The sequence below is a fragment of the Athene cunicularia genome, assembly GCF_003259725.1.
Source record: "Athene cunicularia isolate RWA chromosome 14 unlocalized genomic scaffold, athCun1 chr14_part1, whole genome shotgun sequence".
Lineage (NCBI taxonomy): Eukaryota > Metazoa > Chordata > Aves > Strigiformes > Strigidae > Athene > Athene cunicularia.
Genome location: NW_020799118.1, coordinates 16,587,776 through 16,611,161, shown reverse-complemented (window position 1 = coordinate 16,611,161; position 23,386 = coordinate 16,587,776). Strand labels below are relative to the sequence as shown.

Here is a 23,386-nt window from a genome sequence, read left to right as displayed (position 1 = left end):
AGGAGGTCTTTGAGAGGAGGGACAGATCTCGGGGGAGCCTTTGAACCTACACACATTGCTAAAGCCAATCCTCCTCTCCTCTCGAGTCCTGACCAGCTTCAACTAAACAAAATGCCGCCAAAAAAAGAAAGAAAAAAAGAAGGTATTTCTCAGAAATGAGAGCTCCCGGCCTTTCCTCACAGTAATTAAGCCAACCACGACCAGCTAACAGTTTTTTTCCCGATACATTTTAAACACAGACATCTTCAATTCATTAACTCTGGTTATTGATTTATTTTTCAGCTTATGAATTGCTGTTGCCGGGGACAGGGTGGAGACAGCTTTCTGGAGAAGGCTCTCGTCTCTCCAATCACCGCCGGGAAAGAGACGCTTAGACCTTCCAGGGTCATTCTTTACATTCTTGAGAAGAAATACTACTTTGATGTAAAGGATGAGGTTTGCCTTAAAAGAAACCCAACAAGAAACCCAAACCCCAGCTTTCCCCCACTCGCAGCCAGAGGAAGAGGCGTTCGAAGAGGAGTGATCCAAGGCGCCTTGTGAAAGCCCCTTGACCAGAGCCCTGCACTGACACCGTCCCTGCCGCCTCGCCTCTCCTTTGATCTGGTGTCAAAGCTCAGCACTTGAGTAAGATCTCAATTTAGGGAGGCCTGGGCACTGACTGCTGATGCTCTGCAGCAGCACCCGATGCAGTGTGGACCTTGGGGTGAGCAGGGCCCGGGGGTGACCCAGGGTTGGGACTGGGTGGTGGGCAAGGGTGCTGCACTTCCTCAGTAGCACCGGACTGTTCCCACTGCAATGGTCCTAACGCTGCCCAGATTTCCAGTTCCCCAGGACGCTACCCTGCAGGGGTGAGGGCTGCATGCCCAGCTGCCAGGACGCTGGGGATGTTGATCTCATGAGATCTGGGGACTCCCTGGAGAACACTGCCTCTTCCCCACCATGCTCCCTGCACCATCACAGCCACCCTTCCCAAACTGGTCCCAGCATGGATGTGGGGGTGTGAAATCCCAAATCACCTGCACAGATGCAGGAAGGCAGCCACCCACCACGACAAACAAGTGTCTCTGTCATGCTGGTATGTGCCTCTTGTGATCAACACCACCGGGACAATTACACACCCATGAGGTTTACTGGATGCATCCACCTGCCCCAAGCAAGGAAGAAGCAGCCACTGGATAGAGCCAACAGCATCTGCCAAGAACAGCTGGCAGGGGAAAACAGGGTGACTTGCCAAGAGGACTCAGAATGAAGGAATGTTAGTCCCTGGGGGCAGGGTGTGCTGGTGGGGCTGAAGAAACCACCTGGGTGTTTGGGGACATGTGGCCTCACCGTGACTCCCCCTGCAGCATGGCATCGCAGGGGAAGGTGCAGGGCGACGCTCCCTGGCTCAGGGCAGGTGCTGCCTGGATCTGCTCAATCCACATACAAGCCACATACAAGCCAGAAGGTGACAAGAATCTTGAGATGTTTGGTGCTGCTTTTATCCCCCAGACCAACCTTCCAGCCTACTGGTCAGCCAGCAGGCTCACCCACCACCTCCAACGGCTCACAGCCAGGTGAAAGGAGATGGCTGCGACCACTCTAATGGGCCAGTACCTCCCCCTTGAGAGCTGTCAGCAACTCATCCAGTGCTCAGCAAAGAACCAGCCTCCTCTCACCTCCACCAGACCCAAAAGCTCCAGCAGAAGCATCACTAATTAGAAAGCCAGGAGCACGTTACAGTATCATCTGGCTATTTATACAGTGCTGCTTTACATAAACTGTACTGCAGAAGAGGGAATGAATCATACCTGCTCTTCCATGGCTGCACACAGGCAAATGCAGCCCGATGCCAGCAGCCTGCTCTGCCCCACTCCCCTCACCCCACCGAGGCCCAGCTACTGAATCAGCTTCTCTGAGCTCCTCATGCTGGGGCTGCTCTGAACCCCCGGGATTGGGATGCTCCCAGGTTCAGGATAATCCTGCAGGGCCACTGGGCATTGTGCTGGGATACGTGCTCTGTGGGTGGCAGCAGCAGTGAGCTTCTAACATGGGAGGGGGATACTGCTGGGACCACACTTTTACTTCCCAAGTGCCTTCCAAACATGAATAGATGCCCCTGTCCCTTGTGAAAGGGTTCTTAAGGTGGAGGAAGGGAAACTGAGGCACAGAGAGGCCATGTGATTGAGGCGGGTTCCCTATGGCTGTGAGCTTCCGTCCTTTTGTGCACCTCACTGATGGGCAAGATTTTCATGCCTTCTCCCATCAGCACCAGCATACTCGGCACAAATGTTCTGGTCTGGGGAACAGGCAGCCCCAGAGAGCTGCTGCCACTTTCAGCCAGCTTCATCCCAGCCGTGGGATGGGGACAAGGCCAGCATGGGGTCCCCAGCCCTGCTTGCTGCATAGTCCAGCCTGCTCAGGATCTGGGGTGACCTGTCTACCCCACCATAAGAAGCAGCATCTCTGCAGCAGCTCGGCATCAGCGCTGCTGGGGCTTGGTGGACCCAGCCTGCCATGCCAGGACCTGCCAAGGCTCCCTGGAGGTCCCTGCATGCTGCTGAGGAGCTGAGAGGACAGGCGGGGAAAACCATCAATTGAAACATCAACCACAGCGCTGAGAAGAATTGTCTCCTGACAACCAGAGAAGGTTGTTCAGCTACTGTGCTGTATCATAAATCACACCTCTATGACTTGCCATCTGTCAGCCAGATTACACATGTTCAGAGTCCCATGTCAGCGTTTAAGTCAGAACACAGCATCTTTTCCCCAGAAATAATTATTGGCTCTGGAGACTCTTGCAGCAATACCCTTCCTCAGACTTTCCCTCCAAACCTCCCAGCAGAGCAGAGCAGGCGGCACCAGGGAGGCAGGAACGCCGCTGCCAGCAGGGTGTGGGGATGCAAAGCCCGCACGTGACATCTCCCCCATACAACCACCGCTTCATGCGCACGTGGGGGTGGCAGGACCTGGCGTGGCAAACACCCCTCAGCATCACCTACAGCACCCAGCCCTCGCCACAGGCACGCAGTGGGCAGGGGCAGCCAGAAGCAGATGCTGCTGCTGAAGGGAGATGGGGACAGTGCTGTCCCCAGCCTGGTGTGTGCTGATGGCCCCCTGGGGTGCTCAACCAGGATGAGCGGAGGGTGCCCACAGCGGCACTCGGACCCTCGCTGCCAGCACAGCCCAGCCTGGCCAAGGAGGAAGACTCCGGCTCAGCACAGGGCACAGCTCCCACACCAGCTGCGCTGCCCGAATGTGCTGTGTAACACCAGCCTGATGCCCATCCCTTCACCCGTCATGTTTTCTGGGGGTCTGACCCCAGCATGGATGACTGCCAAAGCCCCTGCCTCGCTGAGGCAGTGGGAACATCGGCAGAGCAGAGACACAGCAGGCTGGCAGCCCAGCCCTGTCCTGACTGTGGCTCAGCCAGCTCGCTGAGCCATCGCAGGACACAGCACCCCAGCACAAAAATCCACTCAGCTGCCCTTTTGGATGAGGACAAGGGTCTGAAGCGCCGCCCTCCACCCCCTCGCTGGTCGGGCAGGCGGATGAGCAATGACATTTCCCAAAGCTGACTTAGAACAGAAATACACAGGGACTCAATTCATCCCTCTGGCTTCACCAGCCACGCACAGGCAAGAATCTGGCTGGGGGTTTGCAATGCCTCATCACCGCATCCCCCACACAACGCCACAACTGAAAAGTGATGACAAGCAAAATCCCCATCCCCTCGGCTCTGCGGCCTGCCCTCTCCCCTGCGGTGGTCCTTGGAGGGACATCGCAGGCTGCCTCTGCAAGAAGCAGTGCATTTCAGCAGGCTGCAGCCGTCCGAGTGAGCCCACAGAAGCCTGGGTGCTTGTGCTGCGCCTCACCCAGCCATTGGCGCTGCAAGACCTGGCCATGCCACGGCTGGAGCTGCGGGGCAGACCATGGTCTGTGCCGGCACAGCTGCACTGTGCCACGGATGTGGAATGACAGAGATCACGAGGCAGTGCTAGCGCAGGCACCAGCATGGGACCAGCAGCGCTGGCAATGCTCCTGCTCCACCAACATGCCCAGCCAAAGCTCTCACCACCTCACGGGCACAAGCCACCCATCCCACAGAGATGAAGATATCTTAGCCCAGGCAGGAGTAACTCCCACTTGTTGCACTCCCTAGCCTGAGACTCAGGAGCAGCACGTGCTTCTATGTGGTTCTGAACTAACCCAGCTCCTGGCAGGCAGCCACCAGCCTCCTGAATTAGCACAGGCAAGCAGAAGGTCCTGGGACAAGCTGTGTGGTGGCTGTGGGCAGCCCAAGCACTTGGCAGCAGGCAAATAAGCAGCATTTTCAGCTGGCCCTCCCTTTGAGAACAGTCATTGCAAAACCAGCTTTTGAGTTGGGCTTATCCCCACGGGCATCCCGACTGCAGCCTGGCCTTGGGAAGCTGGACACTGCCCTGGGGTGAGTGGGACTGAGAGCCAGTACAGGTCTCTGCACTCCCTGAAGCTGCGTGGCTCAGCTTCTGTGAGCGTTTTATTTGCACAGGTGCAGTTAGAATAAAATAAGAGGAAAAATAACGGAAGCTGCAAAGGTGCCCCCCGAGCAGACAGTGGCCTTTCGGGAGGCAGAAGCTTCAGAAAGGGAACGTGCGTGGCAGCGCGCACACAGCAGCCTCCGGCAGCCTCCGGGCAAGCGTCGACTGCGAATGCCACTCACTGGCCCGCTGCAGCCGCACACTGACCGTGGCTCCAGCCACGAGCGTGTCCCCAGAGCAGCAGCCCGGGAAGGATCCCCAGTGAGCTGGCACAGCTGTGGTGTGCCATGCTGTGCCGTGCCGGGGCAAGATGCCCGGGAGCCGCGCGAGTGATGCTCACTCACCTGCACAGCCTCTGCTCCCTTCCCTCCAGGCTCTGCCGATCACCCACTGCCAGAGGCGCAGCTCATCCGAGAGTGGCTCTTAGGGAGAGTCCTTGTCCCCTCGACGCACACAACCACAGGCACGCTCCCATCCCAGCCGGGATCCCCTGCTCCCACCCGTGCACCCGACCTCCTCATCTGCCACCTCCGCTTCCCTCACCCATCACCTCAGGTTTCTCGCTCGCTCTGTGCTTGGCTCTTTTTTTCTTTTCTTTTTTTTTTTTTTTCCTCCCAATCTTGTTTCTATAGAAACGAGATTAGCAGAGGGGGAAATAAAACAGCCCCATGTGACTCAGATTCCGACACTGAAGAATCTCCCGGTCGTGCTCGCCGGGGCTTTACATAACCACGAGTCTGCGCGGGCTCGGCTGGGGGGACCATGCTCAGCCGGGGGAACCAGGCTCACATGGGGGGACTGGGCTCAGATTGGGGAACCAGGCTCAGATGAGAGGGACCAGGCTCGGATGAAGGGGGACGAGGCTCATCTATGGAGAGAGCACCAGGCAGAAGGCAGCAATGTCTCGGGCTCACCTCCACTGGCTTTTGGCTTTCTGTGGCACTGCCGATGCAACACCAGGCCACCAAACCCCACTGGCACCCCCAGAGTATGCTGTGAGCCCCTGCCACCCTGCACGGCCCTGCTTTCCTATCTGTTCCTATTAAGAAGGGGAGAAAGCAGAGGTAGTGGTGCTGAAAACTGTCCCAACTCCCACTAAAACTTTTGGGATCCCCACGTAAGCTGAGGAGGAGGAAGCCCCAAGAGCCCCTGCCGCTCCATACACCCCCCCCACACACACACACCCTGGTTGTCCCTGCCTTCACCACTCAGGAAAGTAGTGGGTCACTGGTCTCCAGTCTCCATGGACCCATGGGTGACAGTGCAGGCAATCTGGTGAGCTGCAGACAGCCACGTACTTCACTCTTCTCATGTTCCTCCTCCACAATCTCCTAAATCCATAAGCAATGTCCAGGGTTAGGGCACATAAGCCATGGACTGAGCTCTTCCACCACTGTTTTGGGTCATCAGGTGATAGGCACAGGACACTGCCCACAGCGACTTCCCAAGCCCAAATGGATGCTGCATACCTTAGCTCCAGGTGAGTGGACAGTGGGAAGCACTGGGGCCCCCTGAGCGAAGCCTGCCCTCAGTGTGCTCCCTTAACTCAAAGACAGGCACTGACTGCACGTGGCTATCGCTGCCTGCCAAGGTTGCCCACCCAGGGCTTCTGCTAATGACCTCACACGTCTGTACACAGGCACTATACACAGACACCTGGGGGCTACCCCCCAACTCCCCAGATGCTGCCCAGGGATGGAAATGGAAAGCTTGCATGGTCTCCTGCCAGAACACAACAGTTCAACCCCAACAGCAGTGAGGTGCCTTCCCCAAGGCAGTGGCACAGGACCTCGCCTGAGCTCGCACTCCCTGCAGCAGGGCGGCAGAGAGCATCTCAGGAAGTTTGGCTCCTCACCCAAAGGGCAGCACATTGGCTCTGTGCAGGGAGAGGAGCTCATCGACAGTTTCTCCAAGTCCCTGGGTTTCCTTTGGGACTTCAGCGTCCCACTTCTCCTGCTGACTCAACCATGATTAGTTTGTGAGATCTGATACTGTTACAGCTCAAGGTCTGCCTGCAGGTTATTACATTAGGAAATCTCTCCCCTGCTGAGCACTGCGATGTTGAACAGCACATCCGTGGAACAGGCACTCATTTACCTCCCTGAGAAGCTCAGGACAGATTAGACAGCAACATAGCAGCTGTGGGCAGCCACAGTTTGAGCAAGTGATGAATTTGGGCATATCCACCCAAACAAACTTTTCCATGTGTTACCACAACAGGTTTGTGAGCTGTGTGATGTGCCAAGCTGCAGAGAAGAAGCCAAAGGCTTTTGCACTGCTAAGGGGATAAGCTTTGTGAGTGTGCTGGCTCACCCATGTGAGGATGAGTCTTCACAAGCTAAGCCACTCAGTCTGGTGGGACTGAGCAAAGCTGGTGATGTCTGTTTTGACCCAATGAGGGGGTTGCTGTAAGGGCAGGACACCTGACCAGCATGCTGAGGCTTCCTGAGGCCAGAGAGAGGGACAGTGGGGGTGCTGCAGATGAAGAAAGAGTAGCAGGAGTTGCATGAGATGGTAAAGAAAGAGGCTAGAAGTCTTGACAAGAGGGAACAAGGAGTGATGTCTGACAGTCGTGGGATATGATGATGCAGCTCTAGACAAGTTGATCCTGCCACCCTTAATGGCTCAGAGAACCTGAATCATTCGTCCTTGTGCCATGGCACATGTCAATGCAAGCTGCCTCTTGGTTGATGAGTACCCTAAAGTTGTAAAAAAGAGATGGGTCAGAGCTACAAAACTCCAATAGCCCCAACACAGGGCAGCCCTGTGTCACTGGCACAGCATGCCCGGCCAGCCACAGTGACCAGGGCCTCGGGGAAGGAACTCTGTGGCAGCAAATCTCTCAGTGATTGCCAACATTTGCCATGTACTGGGGAGCATGAACAGTGCTTAAAGATCGTCAATGAGCACTTCTTTTCCAGGCCTGGCTCTTCACAAGCCTGGCAGACACAGGCACCGAGGCTGATGTCGGACTGGCTTCCCTGGGAAGGACCAAGTTGGACTCTGCAGGACCTGGCTCTGTAGTAAGGAGCCAGGCAGAGCAGACAGCATCCTCTATTTAAAGTATGATAACAGGGTCACAAAAAACTTCCAGCAGTACAACCACTTTAATATGTACAGCTAATTATAGTTGGCATTATCAGACTGCATTACAATTAGCAAGTTGGTGGTTAGTCTCTATTTCTGATCTGCAACACAAGGCGGGTAGGTATACCCAAGGATGAAAGGGGAAGGGAAGCAGGGGGAGAAGGACGGAGATACCTCACGGGTGTGTTTAAATAAGCAGTGCAGCTGTTTCTGAGCACTGTGGAAAAGTGGGTTTTATTTGGAGCGTGTTTATAAAGAGGGCCAAGGAAAGAAACACAACACATCCCTTCAGTGCAGCCTCCATCAGAAATCCGAGCAGCCTTGTGACCCTGCTGTCCACTCTCTCCCACCCTGATGGCGAGGTCTGCCAGCACCCTTCAGGTGTGCTCTGAGGTTCCACCAGAACTCCCGGGTCCACCCCGGGATGACTTTTCTGAACTATTTAGAGGCCAGATTAAAGCAGCACCCAGGAAGAAACCCAACCACATGTCCTACTTGCATTTCCCAAAGCCTCTTCCTGTTGGCCTGCCCAGTATTCAGTACCGGGCCAGTTGCTTCATGACAGGGGAGACAAATGAAAGCAGCAACAATCCCTAGAAACGGACGGCATTTGTAGAACTTATGTCTTGTTTTCTGTGAAAATCAGAGTTTTGTCAAACTTACAGCATTTGCTGCAAAGAATTAGTTGCTAATCTAAGCAGAAGGAACCATCTGATGAGTCCCAAATTAAAATGTTCCTTTGTTTTGGCTTTCAAACACTGTATTTTAATACCAATGTGCACTCTAAATGGAAGGTAAATTTGCATGTCCTTCCCCTAAAAATTCTCTGCTAAAACAATGATTTTATTCATTTGCATTTTGACAATAACAACTGTCCCCCCTCTGACCAACAGCTGTCTGCAAAGGAACAGAGATGCTGGGCACGTGTGCCCATCATCTGGTGAGTCATGCTGCACCCTGCAGCCCCCCGGCATGTCCGTGCTGCTGGGGGGGACAGGACCTGCACCTGTCTCATGTCCCTTCCCGGGCATCGTCATCACCCATGGGCATGCACAATCCTGCTGGGAACCTATCCCCACATCGGTACAAGCCCAGAAACATCCCATGGTGAGCACAACAAGGAGGCAGTGGCACATGCTGCCAAGAGACCCCATTCCCACTGTTATGAATGTGGCCCATGAACAGGGCTGTGGGACTTCAGAAGAGGTGGGATCCTGAAGATGATGTAAGATGATCTGGAAGCTTCCTCTCTCTCCAGACTCTAAACAATATTTAGGTTGGTATCTCCATGCCTGTCACCTTGTCACATTAAGATCCTGTTATCTCCATTTGGTGCTGTAAAACAGCTTAAAAGAAGAGAAGGACTTGGGGGTTCTGGTGGATGAAAAGCTGGACATGAGCCAGAAATTTGTGCTCACAGCCCAGAAGGCCAACTGTATCCCGGCCTGCATCAAAAGAAGCATGGCCAGCAGGTCAAGGGAGGGGATTTTCCCCCTCTACTCTGCTCTCAGGAGACCCCCCATAGTGCTGTGTTCAGCTCTGGGACTGACAGGATAAGAAGGACACGGACTTGCTCAGGTGGGTCCAGAGGAGGCCACAAAGATGATCAGGGGGCTGGAGCACCTTCCCTGTGAGGACAGGCTGAGAGAGTTGGGGGTGTTCAGCTGGAGAAGAGAAGGCTCCAGGGAGACCTTAAGAGTGGTCTCCCAGTGCTTAAAGGGGGCTTATAAAAAAGATGGGGACAGACTTTTTAGTAGGGCCTGTAGTGATAGGACAAGGGATAATGGTTTTAAAATAAAGAGGGTAAATTCAGGCTAGATATAAGGAAGGTATTTTTTACCGTAAGAGTGGTGAAATGCTGGAACAGGTTGCCCAGAGAGAATCACAGAATCATTTAGGCTGGAAAAGACCTTTAAGATCATCGAGTCCAACTGTTAACCTAATACTGCCAAGCCCACCACTAAATCATATCCCTGAGCACCACATTTACATGCCTTTTAAATACCTCCAGGGGTGGTGACTCAACCACTTCCCTGGGCAGCCTGTTCCTGTGCTTGACAACCCTTTCAGTGAAGAACTTTTTCCTAATACCCAATCTAAACCTCCCCTGGTGCACCTTGAGACCATTTCTTCTCATCCTGTCGCTTGTTACTTGGGAGAAGAGACCAACCCCCACCTCGCTACAACCTCCTTTCAGGTAGCTGTAGAGAGCCATAAGGTCTCCCCTCAGGCTCCTTTCTCCAGACTAAACACCCCCACCTGGGTGTCCTGTACGTGGTGGCACTCGAGGTGATCTGCTCCATAACCTTCCCCAGCACCAAGGTCAGACTGACAGGCCGGTAGTTCCCCGGATTCTCCTTCCACCCCTCCTGTAGATGGGTGTCACATTTTCTAACCTCCAGTCACCTGGGACCTCCCCGGTTAGCCAGGACTGCTGGTAAATGATGGAAAGTGCCGTGGTGAGCACTTCTCCCAGAGAGGTGGTAGATGCCCCATCCCTGGAAACACTCAAGGTCAGGTTAGATGGGACTTTGAGCAACCTGATCCAGTGGAAGATGTCCCTGTTCACTACAGGGGGCTTGGACAAGATAACCTTTAAAGGTCCCTTCCAACCCAAACCATTCTATAATTCCATGTAATTAAAGATCTTCTTCTGACTCCCTACCATAAACCATATCATTGATGAGCACCATGTCATGAATGGTATGTACCAGTATGCTTCTCCTTCAAAATTAACTCAATCTACTTTAAAAACAAAAGTCCAACAATCTACAGAGAACAATTAAATAAAAATCTACAAAATTTAAAAAAAAAAAAAAAAAAAAAAAAGCAAAAAGACAAAACCAACAAATATCTTTTTCCATGTGCCATCAGCATGGATGGGTGCAGAGGTCTCTGGAGAGGCTCGGTCCTCCTGGGGCCTTCGTCTTCCTCCACCTGCCCAAGACACCGCTCAGGCTGAGCCCACATTCAGCGAGGCACCACCACACCGTCCCTGCATCCCCGCCCTGCCGTCCTGATCTGCCAGCAGCTGTGACTTCAGCCTGATCCCCCTTTGCAGGGGACAAGCTGCCCTGGAGGGATGGGCCGATGTTTAGTCTGAGCGCTGCACTCGAACTGGAGCCGGCTCTTGTTTTAAATGGCCCCGCGTCTGACGCTGTGTGCAGGAATGGAAAAGCATGTTATTCTGGGCTGCCAGTCGGCCAGGCTTTTCCAAGAGCAGGAGAGGAGTGATGTGGTTAACGTGAGCCGGCCACAGAGCCTCGATGGTTTTCCTTTCTGGGCTGGCACCCACCTCCTCCAGCAGACCACACTGCCTGCCACCATCGCTTGCTGTTGGGACAGGCAGGCAGGTGCCAGGAGCTGTGCACACACGCGTGCTTGTGCTCATGGGTGTGCATACGCATGCAGGTGTGCTTGCACGGGGGGCTGCAGGGAAGGACTGCAGAGGGGCGGCAGAGAATGACCCCAGACCCTGGAGGCACCAGGACACCCACCCAGAAATGGGCCCCCAGCAGCATCGTGCTGGCCTCGCTGCTCAGGGACGATGCAGAGCAGAGCCAGGACATGTCCCATGGGGACACACACAGCCTAACCCTCGCCTGTGCTGCCTCCTGCAAGAGCTGGGTGGTTGCTGGTACTGGTGGCCCCCAAAGGGCACCCAGCACCTCTGTGTTTTGTTCACAAAGCTCCTCAAACTGGTAAAGTAGCGCCTACACAAGAAATACATATTAAAACTCATTCCATGGAGGATCCTGTGAGGTTTTTTTAAATACAAAGAGAAAAGGAGGAAGGCAAAATACCATGAGCCTGACTATAACACTGGTGTTCACCAGCACCAAATGGAAAAACTCATTCAAGTATTTTTACAGTCAGAAGAACAATGCCATAAAATGTCACCAAGCTGCACATAGCCCTATTCTGTCCTCTGAGTTTCCTTTCCTACAGAAAGTAAGGGGTTATTAGGGGCAGCTGGGTCCATGCCATGCATGCTGCTCTGCTCCCAGCAACCTCCTCCCAGTTCCAGGATGGGCAGCAGGAAGATGCAGAGCTGTGGGGGCACCTGTGGGATTTGTGCACAGCATGCACTGTCCCCTGATGTTTCACCTGGCCCAGGGGTGGATCTGCGCTGGGGGCTAGGGCATGGGGACCCACCAGGTCAGTTACAATCACATCACACTATGCTAGATTTCTGTCTCTGGTTTTCCCTTAGGTCTTGTGAGCACATCAGGATTTAAGATCTAGCCTGCTGAGCTATCCTGCATTTTTTTCTCTTCCCTGCGCCCCCAGATCTTCCCAGTTCAGTGAAAAACTCTCACCACACCTCGCCTCGCCTGAAGCACTTGCCCATTAGCATCTCCCCTGCTTTGCCCTGCAATGCGCAGAGGGATGCAGGATGCACCCCTTGAAATAACAGGGCCAAGAAGAACAGGAAACGCATCCCCACAGGCAAACCATAGCTCATCCAACCTTCCTCCCAGTCCAGAAGTCCCCTTGAAAAGGCATGAGCATCATTTACAAAGGTCCCTCTTGAAAGAAGGGGAAAAATGCAGAAGAGAAAAGCCCTTGGCATGCCTCCCTCACAGCCGCCTCCAGCCACTGCGTCTGCCCCACGGTGGGGAAGCGCCATGAAGGTTTGAGGGACTTGAAGGGATTTGCGATGCAATAAAAACATTCCTGCTTGCAAAGCATGAAACCCCAAAAGTTTATGGGAAACCACTGTCTTCGGGATGTCTGCATATCTTCAGGCATCCTGGGAGCTGTAGTTCAAAGAAACCAAGAAAAAGCAAGCGGCCGATAATGATGGTTTCTGGATGGAGGTTGTGTGACTATTGGCTCCCACATGAAAGCCTGAATTTCTGGGATGCTGAGCCTGTTTCTGCAGCCAAGTGAGAGGAGAGCTCCTCGGCGCCTGGGGCACAAGAGACTCCAGCAACAAGGCGAGGGAGAGCGAGAGGCATTCGCCGCCCTTGGGGAAGAGCAAATGGCCTCGGCTCTGACATGAGCAACCCAAAAGCCAAGCGTTGATGATTAGGAGGAGGGATGCACTGCAGCAGGAGCCAAGTGGGATGGGCCAAAGCCATTTCCAGGGCTGGGAACTTGCCCTGGGGGGGGCACATCTCCAGCCAGCATCTGGCCAAGGACTGGCCGGGCAGGGACCACCGAAGGGACAGAGCATGGGGATGGGGTCCTCCTCCAGGCCAGGCTGTGAGAGCACCCAGCACAATGGCTTTTGTCTGGTACTGTGAGAATCAAAGGACACCAGTCTGGGCTGCATGGCCTCACCTGTGAGCTAAAGTATATATGCCTCAGTTTCCCCATTAACTCTTATTATCCACCTATCCCCAAGGGATGCAGGGACTGGCCTTTGCCACTCAAGGGGAACTGAAGCCAGCTGTCTACACCACACCATGTCCAGCATCATTAAATCACCATCAGGTTTATTTCCTCAGAACCCATGAAGGACAGCCATGCCACAGGTCAGTGAAAGACGTTTTATTCCAGCGCAGGAGTCTCTTCGTGCAAGCAAGTCACCTTTCAGCAGGAGAACCAGTGGCACTTGACAACCTCCAGATGAGGCACTGCTCATCAGCAGAGCTCCCACACCTAAATTGCCCTTCATGCATGAGCACACTGAAGGCAGTGGTTGGGAGTCAAGAGATGTGAGATGGTTGCATCTCGTCTTGGACTGAGCCTGGAGTGATGGAGGAGACAAGACACTTTCATTTACAGCTAAGGAATCCTGCAGCAAAGACCACAATCACTGGGTAAAGCCAGCGCTAGAGATAGCCATGGCAGGTGACCTTCTCACTACCTACCTTTCATCGTGGGCTTGTGCTTCACACGTCAGATTGCAAGACTGCTCTGTGGTTGTGCAAGGCCCTCTCTGCCATTGGACAACATCTGTCCACTAATGCAAGCACGATGCAGAAACACAATGACAAACCCATGATGTAAGACTTTGCACCAGCTGACTTAAAACCTCAGTGTGGTGTGCTCTGCAGTGCTGGCTGCCAGGAGCCTGAAGTCTTCAAAAGTGGTTTCAGACAATTAGAAAACAAACAGCCAGCAAAGAAAGATAAACCACGGGAGGGTTTGTCCTTGGAGAAAACCTGTAGCTCTGAAGAATCAAGAAGAGGTGGATTATCCATGCTGGCAATAGCAGCATGGGTGCTTTCCAGGTGTCTCATCTTTCCTCTCAATTCTCCAGCACAGAACACATTGCAGATTGTTGCTGAAAACACATCTCCGTGCATGGCAAACACTGCCTGTGGGGTGAGGACACCATGGGAGGTAGGTCCCCCAGGACACAGCACCCTTCACACCTCGCTGCAACTGCGTCCAGGCTGTCACAGAGTGAGTGCCTTCCATCTCAGAGCAAACCGCCTTTTGATGCGACCAGCCAGCAGGTCCAAAGGGTGTTGCAGCCAAGAGCTGAGTTTCGGGAGGCTCTGCAGAAAGATGCCTCTTTTTTTTGCAGAGCTGGGCTCTCTGCTCTCGAGGAGAACAGCAGTTGGAGATGTTTCCAGGCCAGCTGTGCTTTTCACAGACAGTGGAAAAGGTACCCTGAAATGGTCAAGATCACAAGAGGTAAGATGGGAGACCTTGTAACCAAGAGTTAGGGCATCACACTGGTGCCTCTTGCTTCCGCTTCCTTGTCTGTCAAACTCACACAGCAATCCTGATCTCCCCTGGAACTAAATCCCAGATTTAATGCAATCACCCAATGGACACAGCCTTTTCCCTGCTCCGAGGTGGCTCAGCATCACTCGGTATATACCTCCTCTCCATAGGGAAGGGTCCCACCATGCAAGTGGTCTCCTGACTCCCCCCATAGCAGCAGCAGGCTCCCTACCTCCAGTAAATATCCACAGGTCCTCGGTACAGGGCTGTACTGCTAACACCCACAGGTTCAGCATCTGGGGTGCAATGCTGGCACTTGCTACATGCTCCTCACCCCAGGCAGAAAGTCTGGAGCGTGGCCTTGTCATGGTTGTCCTGCTCGCTTCAAACTTGAGTCTAGTGTCCTTGGTCTGTTCCTCACACCAATAAAACCCAGCTGAGGAAGATGGTGGGGGCTTCAGGAGCAGAGCAGATGCTCAGAAACTGTGACCACCTCCCATCCAACCCCAGTCAAAACGGCTCCCCAGCACATGCCTCCAACAGCTCAGCCTTTGCTCTACAATCTCGCACACCTTAGGTCTTCTGCACCACTCAACCCTGTTACAAGGGTTTCATTGCACCATGAGCCTCAGCCATGGGTATCTCCAAAGCAGAACTTCAGGGAGGGAAGGGAGGAGCAGGAGGCTGCTGTTACAGCCCATTTCCAAAAGGAAAAGCAACCATCTGGGTTCAATGCAATCTCTCAGCAGCTTGTAAGAACACACACACACACACTGCCACATTTTGATACAGGTTGGCTCAACCCTCCGCAGACATGTAAGGTGGGTCTTCTGCAGTCATTTCACTGAGCCTTCTCTTTGAATTAATGCTGCTTTTCAGATCAGATTGAAAATGCTGACGTCTGTCTATTATACCAGGAATCGTTCCCAAAGCTACTGTCTCTTTTTCCAAATGAGCCAAACCAGCAAAGGGTTATTAACTGGGGAGAAAACGAGGACAGGGAGGGAACGTGCTGTTCTTTGATAGGAACTGTGCTAATGAACATTATAAAAATAAAGCTCAAAAAAGCCTCAATGACAACTTCAACACTAGAAAAGCTGCAGTCAGACCCCAAACCAAAACAGCTGAGAGAAGAGATGGGAAAGTCCACTGTGGCCCCAGCACCTTGCAGCACCTGGGACCACATTCAAAACCTCTCACCTCTAGCACCAGGCCTCTTGATTGAAGTGGAGTCTGACATTAGGCTCATCACAGAGGTACCCCAAGCCCCTCTACTAATCCTTGGTGTGATTTCAGCCAGACATAACCCAATCGTGATAGAAAGCACCATTAGGTGCTTTCGATGGCTTTTTTGAAACAAAATCAAGAGCCCCACTATAGGCACTGGTCCCTGTCTTCTCCTTCGGTGTGTCCCATCACCCACTCCCTGGGGACGTGTGGCCATGGTGCCTGCTCTCCATACTCCTCCTTGCATCTGGTTAATCCATGGAGAGGAAGAGGATCTGCCCATGATGCCCAAGCCTTACTGCTGCAAGGATATCTAACTCTCTTGGCCTTGCGAGTGGCTTTCAGGTTTGTTTGAATTGTTGGCTTTGGTTCCCTCAGCTGATGAAGGGACTCTATTTTTACAGGACCAGGTCCAACAAAACACTTAAGCATGTGCTCATCTCCCAGGGTAAGAGTGGCTGTGGAGATCAATGCTTCAAAAATAACTGACTTTTCTGGACTGGAGCCATGGTGATGGAGCTACCACCACCAAAGCCATACCTGAATGGGACCTCCCAGTTCTGTCTCTCCCCAGGAAAAACAGCAACCCTATACTGAATATCAACCTATATTTTAGGTGTTTAAAAATAAGCAAACTTACCCTCCTCTACAAAATAACAGAAACCCTGGAAAAAACAGAGCACAAACTGTACCTTCACACATCCCCCACTGAGCACCAACCCAGGGCGAGAAGAAGGAGGCTAAGTCCAAAGAGAGTCACATTTTCTAATGAACATGTTAGCACAGCCCTGGAGCTGGTGGTGACAGGTAAACTCGCTGCAGGGAGCCCCCAGGCTCCCCGCGCTGCACCGGGCTCAGCGGGAGATGGGGGGCTGGACCCCGGCGGGACGGATGCTCTAAATTAGGAATGAAAACATTCCCCCTGCTCGGCAGAAGGGTACACTCAAAGTGAGCCCTTGTCTGGGACAGCCAGAGGGCGAAGTGAGGCGACGACGACAGCTCCGCCAGAGTCCAAAATATACTCGCAACTTGTTTTGAATTACTTTATGCAGGGCTTTAAAAAAATGCTTAAAAATTTCCATCCAACCTGGCTGTGGAGCTGCGGGAGGACCCTGGGTTTTGTTTCCACACAGCTGGTACGCTGATGATCTGATTTTTTTTCCCCTGGGTAGTGAAAAGAGAGAAATCTGGGGGAGGGCAGAATGGAGAAAAGCAAGAGGGACAACAGCCACCAGCATGCTTTGATAGTGATTTTGAGTGATATCCATGAGGCATCTGCACCAGTGGCTGTGGGTGGGAGCAATGCTCCCTTCCAGCACCCTGGTCGCCACAGGGGTGGCTGCCCCAGCATGCCCAGACCCCACAGACCCATCAACCTTAGGTAAATCCATAAAGGTAATTTGCTCTGCAAGCACCACAGCGCAGCCCCCACCAGTGCTGAAAGCTCAAATCAACACGGCCACATTACAAACAAACCTGTAGGAGGGAGATGGAAAGAAAGGATCCCTCGATGAATCTGCGAGGCACTGGAGGAGCTAAAAATAAACACTGACAACAAGTCAATCTAGAAACAGAAAGCTAAAATCCCTAATAATAGAGGGTTGACAGTCAGAGAAGGGAGATGCCCAGCACCCTACGTTCCGGCTCTGCCTGCCGAGGTTCCCACAAAGAGTGGGGGCATGGGGACCCCTGTGCATGTTGCTGCAGGAGCGAGGGGGCACTGCCTCCTCTGAAGCAGTGGTGGGCTACCTCCAACAGAGCCCAGCTCTTGGGCAGGGAAATGTGGCACTGAGGTTCCTTACTGCTTTTTATCTTTGTGTTTTCAAGTTACCTCTCAAGATAGGCCAGCTGACTCCAAGGAACCAAGATGCTTGTGCCAAACTCCCCAGTCCCTCCTCTGCTCCCTTCCAAGCTCCAGAAACAAAACCAAATCTGTCCTTCCCAGTGCTGGTCACCATGTTTCAGAGATCAGTTCAGTCTCAGGACCCATATCTGTAGCTATTAATCCTCAGTTCTGCTATTCACCCCCTTTCAGGCCCCTCCAAGGATGCGTGCCCCAGTCCAGGCTTTCCACCCCCCTGAATGCGTTCCATCACAGACAGAAACCTCAGAGCACAGGCCACAGTGATCTCACAGCTATAAGGCAACAGAAACATTTTTGGAAAGTGTCTAAAAGACTCTGGATGGTAACTTACTCACAATGTGAAAGTCAAATGTGAATTTCAGGACTTCGGAGGCTTAGAAAAATCTGGCCTGGATGCGATTGTGGTAGAAGAGAAGCGTGGAAGAGCCCTGGGTTTATCCACCAGGCACGTAAGGGAAATCCAAGCCCCCTGGAAGGTCTCAGTGCAAGGGCAGAAATCTGCTCTTGTTTTCCATGTCCCCAGTGTCTCCTCTGTAGGGGAGAATGAATCCCCAAGGGCGATCAGGAGAGCCTCCATGCTTGTGACACCCCAAACCACCACACTGTTGGCTACAACAGGGAGAATGATCTCCATGGCCAAGCAGAGATGTGCTGCTTGAACACCCATCCATCCCCAGGGTCAACATCATCCTCCTGTCCCCATCCTGGCCATGGCAGCCCTGGCACAGCCCACCTTCTGGTTAAGAAGGGCAGAGCTGGAGGGGCACAATGCAAGGACAGGTCACCTGGGACCGGGGGGACGGGAGCAGGCGGGAGGATGTAATTTGATGACTTGCACTTGCCTCCCCCGCCCCGGCGTCAGGCTCGGGTGACTAATGCTCCAGGAAGGGGATGCTGCTCTCCTGCAATGATACACGCTGCTAATCCTGCGGGTTTATCTGTCACTTCCGCGTGCCGGCTGCGGGAGCCAGCACCATCCTGCCTGGCTCCCCGAGTGCTCCCACGGGAATTGCATGGCCTCTGGTTCCCACTGAGCTCTGCTGCCTGCATGCCTCCAGGCTTCCCTATCCCCCATCCCAGATCCTTCTTTCTCGGTCTTTTTCAGTAAAAACTCTAGGAGGAAAAAAGGGTGTCAATGGGGTGTCTGTTTAAATAAAATGAGCTGGAAATGAGTGGGTGCCTCATCAGTCAGCACTTCTACCTCTCCTGCCTAAAAGTTAATTGCCTGGGCTGGGAGGGGAGAATAAGGCTACAGCAGGGATGGGGACTCATACCTGGCATCACTGCAGACACAGAGCATCCCACTGCAAGGGCAGGGAACTGTGGAAGCATGGGATTCCCTGGCTCAGGCAAAGCTCCCAGTGACCACCAGCCCCCAGGCCTCCTGTGCGCCTCCTCACCCTGCTGCCCCAGTCAGGGACCCCTGCATCCCCCAGCTCCACCGGTGAGCAGGGACCAGCGGCTCACCCTGACCTGCCCACTGCTTGCACATCCAGCACCTCACCTCCATCTCTGAGGCAAGAGCCACAGAGAAGCCTGAAGGGATGCGCTTGGAGACACAGACACCAGCCCCCAGGTCCCCACGGGCAGTGCCCACCCAGGCTGGTGCTGGCTCTTTGCCTGGGAACCTCACAGGCAGATAACCTGCTGCTGGTGACAGCCTGCACCGTGCAAGTGCTGGGGCATGTGGCTCGGCAATAACCAGCTCTCCAGCTCAGGAATGTCCAAATAAATACAGAAATACATAAAAAGGCCATAAATAAGGTGGCCTGAGATGGCTGTTTGTGTCCTGCCTGGCCAGGACCCCCTCTCCCCCATTGCTGTTTGCCTTGGCAGATGACAGCTGGATAATTTGTTTCCATTGCAATGAAGTCCTAATTAACTGGAATAAACTTTTTACACTAAGTGTGTTTGTTTAACAAACTGGCTCTTTCAGAGCCTCACCGAGACCTGATTGATGCATTTGAGGGGAGTGGAAACATGCTGGGTGCTTGGACATTAAAGCTGCAGTGTCTGAGCAGGCCAGGGCTGAAAGGGCTCTCTCTGTGTTTGGGAAATCAAAAATGACACCTCTGATGTCTGGACCAGGACGGGGATTTCAGCATGGCCTTTGTGTACAAATATTTAGGGTTTCACATTCGCTGTGGCTGACACCCCCTTCAGTGTTCCCGCGGCTCAGGCCTTGTGGCTAGGAGATCCCCCAGGACCACACTCTGCACTGGTGGGGGGAGGTGGAATCCATCATGCTAGACCTGCTGCCGAACACAGCAAGGCATGCCGGGATGCATATGGTCCCTCCTGGTGACGGGTGACTCTGGCCAGCCAACAAAACCCCAAAGGTGTGACTCCACAGGGTGCTCTCAATAAAGCAGAACCAATGTCTTCAGCAGCAGCCGCACTGCCCTCTCCCCACTTACAGAGATCGGTTTCATCACTTGTGAAGCCAGTAATTTGCAGCAGCAAAACCAAGATGGTTAGAACCAGTCTGAGATGGTTAGAAACTGATTAGAAGTATGAGACTGGTTTCTGGTTCAAACCAGAGCTTTCAGCAACATTCACCAGCTGAGGGGAGGTGGCGAGACACAGAAGCTCGATAAAAGTCCAGAAGCAGAGTCCCCTTCATCCTCAGAGCAATCCAGTTGGTCTGGAATTGGCAAAGCTGAGAAGCTGCACTGCAGAATAGAGATCTGGCACAACTGGGCTTGGCAACCTGGCCCCGATACAGGCAGTCAACATGCTGCATACGGGCAGAGGGGCTTAGTGGAAACATCTGGGAACAAAGGAAACATCTAGAGATAGCATCCAAGAGCTGAAGGACCCTCAGGACAAGTAATGCAAAGCCCACACATCTGCAAGACAGTAGCCTAAGATCCAGGACAAAACCTTTGATTAAAAGAGGGACAAAAGAGGAACACAGTGGGGAAAAGATGACCAAACCAACCACTGACACTAGTGCCCAAGGACAGGCACCAAGTACTACCCTGCTGGCTCCGGCAGGACTTTCTGCAGGGTTGAAAGCCAAGATACTGCATGACTCTGCGGCAGGGCCCAGGCCATGATGAGCTCCAAGCTGTAGCTGTATTTCAGCTGTCTAATGAGATAGCTGTATGAATAATAAGCACTTCTGGAAAACAAAGCATCTCTGACATCCGAGGGGGAGAATGAATGCAGCTGAGCTTTCCCTCCCTGGGTGCTCTTTCCTTCCTACCCTATACCACAAAGAAAAGCCTAGCACAGCCCCTGCTTGAGCACTGTCAGATCCAGAGGTTTTCTTGAGGCATTCAAGCTTTTTGGAAGGCTTGGGGTTTCTATTTTTAAATGTAAAACCAGGATTTCACAGGCCCTAGGGTTTCTTTCTCCAGCCCGTTTCCTCAAGGCACCACACACATTTCCATTTACTGTGGGGCAAGAAGGTGTTTTCTTGTGGCTGGTGGTTTAAGCGGATCTCCCACAGTCCCTCAGTAAAATACCCCAAATTCTCCCCAGAGTCAGCCTGCTTGTACTGTTCACTGCTTGATTCAGTCAGTCTTTAATTAGGTAAAAATACCATTACCCAGTGTTTCGTCAGTAATTATTACAGGTTCATCCTACCTTTAGCTGCATCTTCTGGATGTGTTGAAAGCCATCAGTGGCAAGACTGAGGGCAGAGATCTGAGCTAGCTGCCCAGGCTCCCTGTGCAGTCCATGGAGAGATCAGGCACTTCTGGAGGAGGAATTAATTTCCCCATAAATTAGATGGTGACGCTGCAGTTAGTGCCCTTTTACATGATGTCCCAAGCCTGAAGAGTCAACCAAGCACCCACACCCTCGTCCCTTCCCACTGCACATCTCCTGGGAGTCACTGCACTACTCTGAATCTGAACTTTGTTAATGCCAGGAACCCGAGGGAAAGCTGAAAGCCTTAGATCTCACTGTTGCGCACACCGCTTTGTCAGATGCAGTAAACACAATCTATTTTCCTCCTTTAATGTCCTTAGACACACTGTTCCCTCAGCAAATTAGCGCTATCTACATGTCTCCCCACAGTCTGCTCAGTACAGCCCAAGTAAATCAGTGTATTCAGCCTGATTATCCCTCCCAGAGCAAAGAGCCAGAGGAGAAACACCAGCGCCACAACTCCCAGAGACCTGGCTGATAGCTCTCAAAGTTAATGTTGTCATTTCCACCACCACCACCGTTTTTGCTTCTTGGGAGCTCAGGCAGCTCAGAGAAGGGCTGCAGAGCCACCACCCACTGCACATGTTGTGCTTCACACATGGTCCCCGGCGGAGACAACTGTGCTGGGGACAATGTGACGTTGGGAAGAGTGTGGATCGGTTTGGAAGGACACTGCAAACGGCCAGTGTTTCCCAGGAGACGCTGCCTGCTAGCGAGCTCAGGAACAACAAAACGCTCCTATACAGAACAGCATCTCTGGCAGGTGAGCACAAGGCAACCTCCAGTGCTGCCACATGACAAAGGGCTCAGATACCAGCCAGGTTGGCCATGGTGAGTGTGGTCTTCAGTGAGAATAAGCTTCTGAAGAGAGTGCAGGCTGATGTAGCTGCTTACGGTTCTGGGGCCCAACTGTCTATCTGGCACCGCAGGTGAATGCATGAAGAGAAAATACCAGGACTGCATATTTGAATAAAAAGCCAGATTAGTCTGTGGTTGTTCCAGAAAAGAGTATCAGAGATCTCGCTCGTGCTGTGCTGATAGGCAAAGCAGCAAGTTCTTCAGATGATGGCAGGAAGCGAGGTTGGGAAAGGAGCTTGAGGAACAGGAAATTTTCACTCATGAGCAGAAATTTAATGCACTCAACGCTACTGAAACCTGCTACAATGATTTACATGATCAGAAGTCTCTGCGTAGGAGGGGTGGCAGAGAATGAAGAGGAGGGCATTGTATACTTACAATACATGCCATTATATTTTTTTCTTTAGAATTACAGATCTTTTAGCAGTCAGTTCTTGAAGAAATACAGATTTACCTTCTCACCAAGGACTGGAAAGCAATTACAACACATCACACCTGAGCCAGCACAGGACTGCAGAAACTCAGCTTTAAATATATGTTCACAATGGAGAAAAAGAAATAATGCGTTCTAAAGGATTTGCATTTGTGAGTTGCATGCTAGAAGGCTCATGGAAGCAGCAGTAAAATACCACATGCCTTTCTAAACACTATAGTTGATAACTTTTAAATGCAGAAGATAATTCATTGCAGGCAACAAAAGGTCGAACAGTTGTTGGCAGCCCAGTGAGGCAGCCCAGCCTGGCAGCCATCCCCATGGATCAACGCTCAGTACTGCTAAATGGCTATTTTTCACATCCCAGGAGATGGGACAGAACTGCCAAAAATGACTTTGAAAATTACAGTGAAAATATAAGAGTTCTTTAAGGGGAGTTCACTGAATGTCTATAAAGTCCAAATTTCGTAGTTAGGAAAATGAGCAACTCTCTTAAAAATCCCCTTTGCTTAATGAAGGCTCAGAGTGGAAATAGAATATATAATAAAGAGTGGTCAAAACAAATGAAAAATTACAATATGTAGGAAACCGATCAGGGAAACTAAAGAAGGGGAAAGAAGGGGAAAATGCATGGCTGGAGATGCAAAACCTACTATTGGGAGCCAAAAAAATTCTAGCAATAGGTCTGGTTTTAAGGAGCAATAGGACGATTTTTAAGCAGATGGTGTAGGACTGCTCATGATGATGCAGAAAAAGCAAGCCTAGTCAATAGACACTTATTTTGTGTTTGGGGGAAAAAGACAAGTAAAGAACTTAACCAGGAGAGATGAAGCTTTCCTAAACCATTAGTATCCTCAACTACATCTAAGGCAGCCAAATAAACAACCAGCACAGATAACGTGTACCCAAAGCTGGGGAGAGTTTTCTGTGCTCTGCTGCTTGTTTTGAGCAAACTTTGGTCTGCCATCTCCAGATGGCAAATGGCTCCTTCACAGCAATATTCACACCCAGCAATGAAGATGACCTAGTTAACTACTAAGCGGTCAGCATGATAGAAGACCCAGAAGCCAGGGCTCATCTGGAATTAAATTAAGAAATAATTAAAGGATGTAAGTTATAATTAAAGTCAGTCAGTGT

General features: G+C 52.2%; 1 protein-coding gene across 10 annotated transcripts in view; it reads right to left on the bottom strand.

Annotated features, from left to right (window-relative positions):
- The window catches only part of LOC113485713 (ankyrin repeat and fibronectin type-III domain-containing protein 1-like), a 255,680-nt gene that overhangs the window by 41,848 nt on the left and 190,446 nt on the right, over nucleotides 1-23,386 (bottom strand). Inside the window, exon 1 of one of the 10 annotated variants that reach the window (XM_026859103.1) lies at nucleotides 4,844-5,140. The exons of 8 other annotated variants lie outside the window; for them this stretch is intronic. The gene's annotated coding sequence lies outside the window, so the exon portion shown is untranslated. Of the gene's footprint in view, nucleotides 1-4,843; nucleotides 5,141-23,386 lie in introns of those variants that run through there. One more of the 10 variants, XM_026859102.1, reaches the window with a different exon arrangement.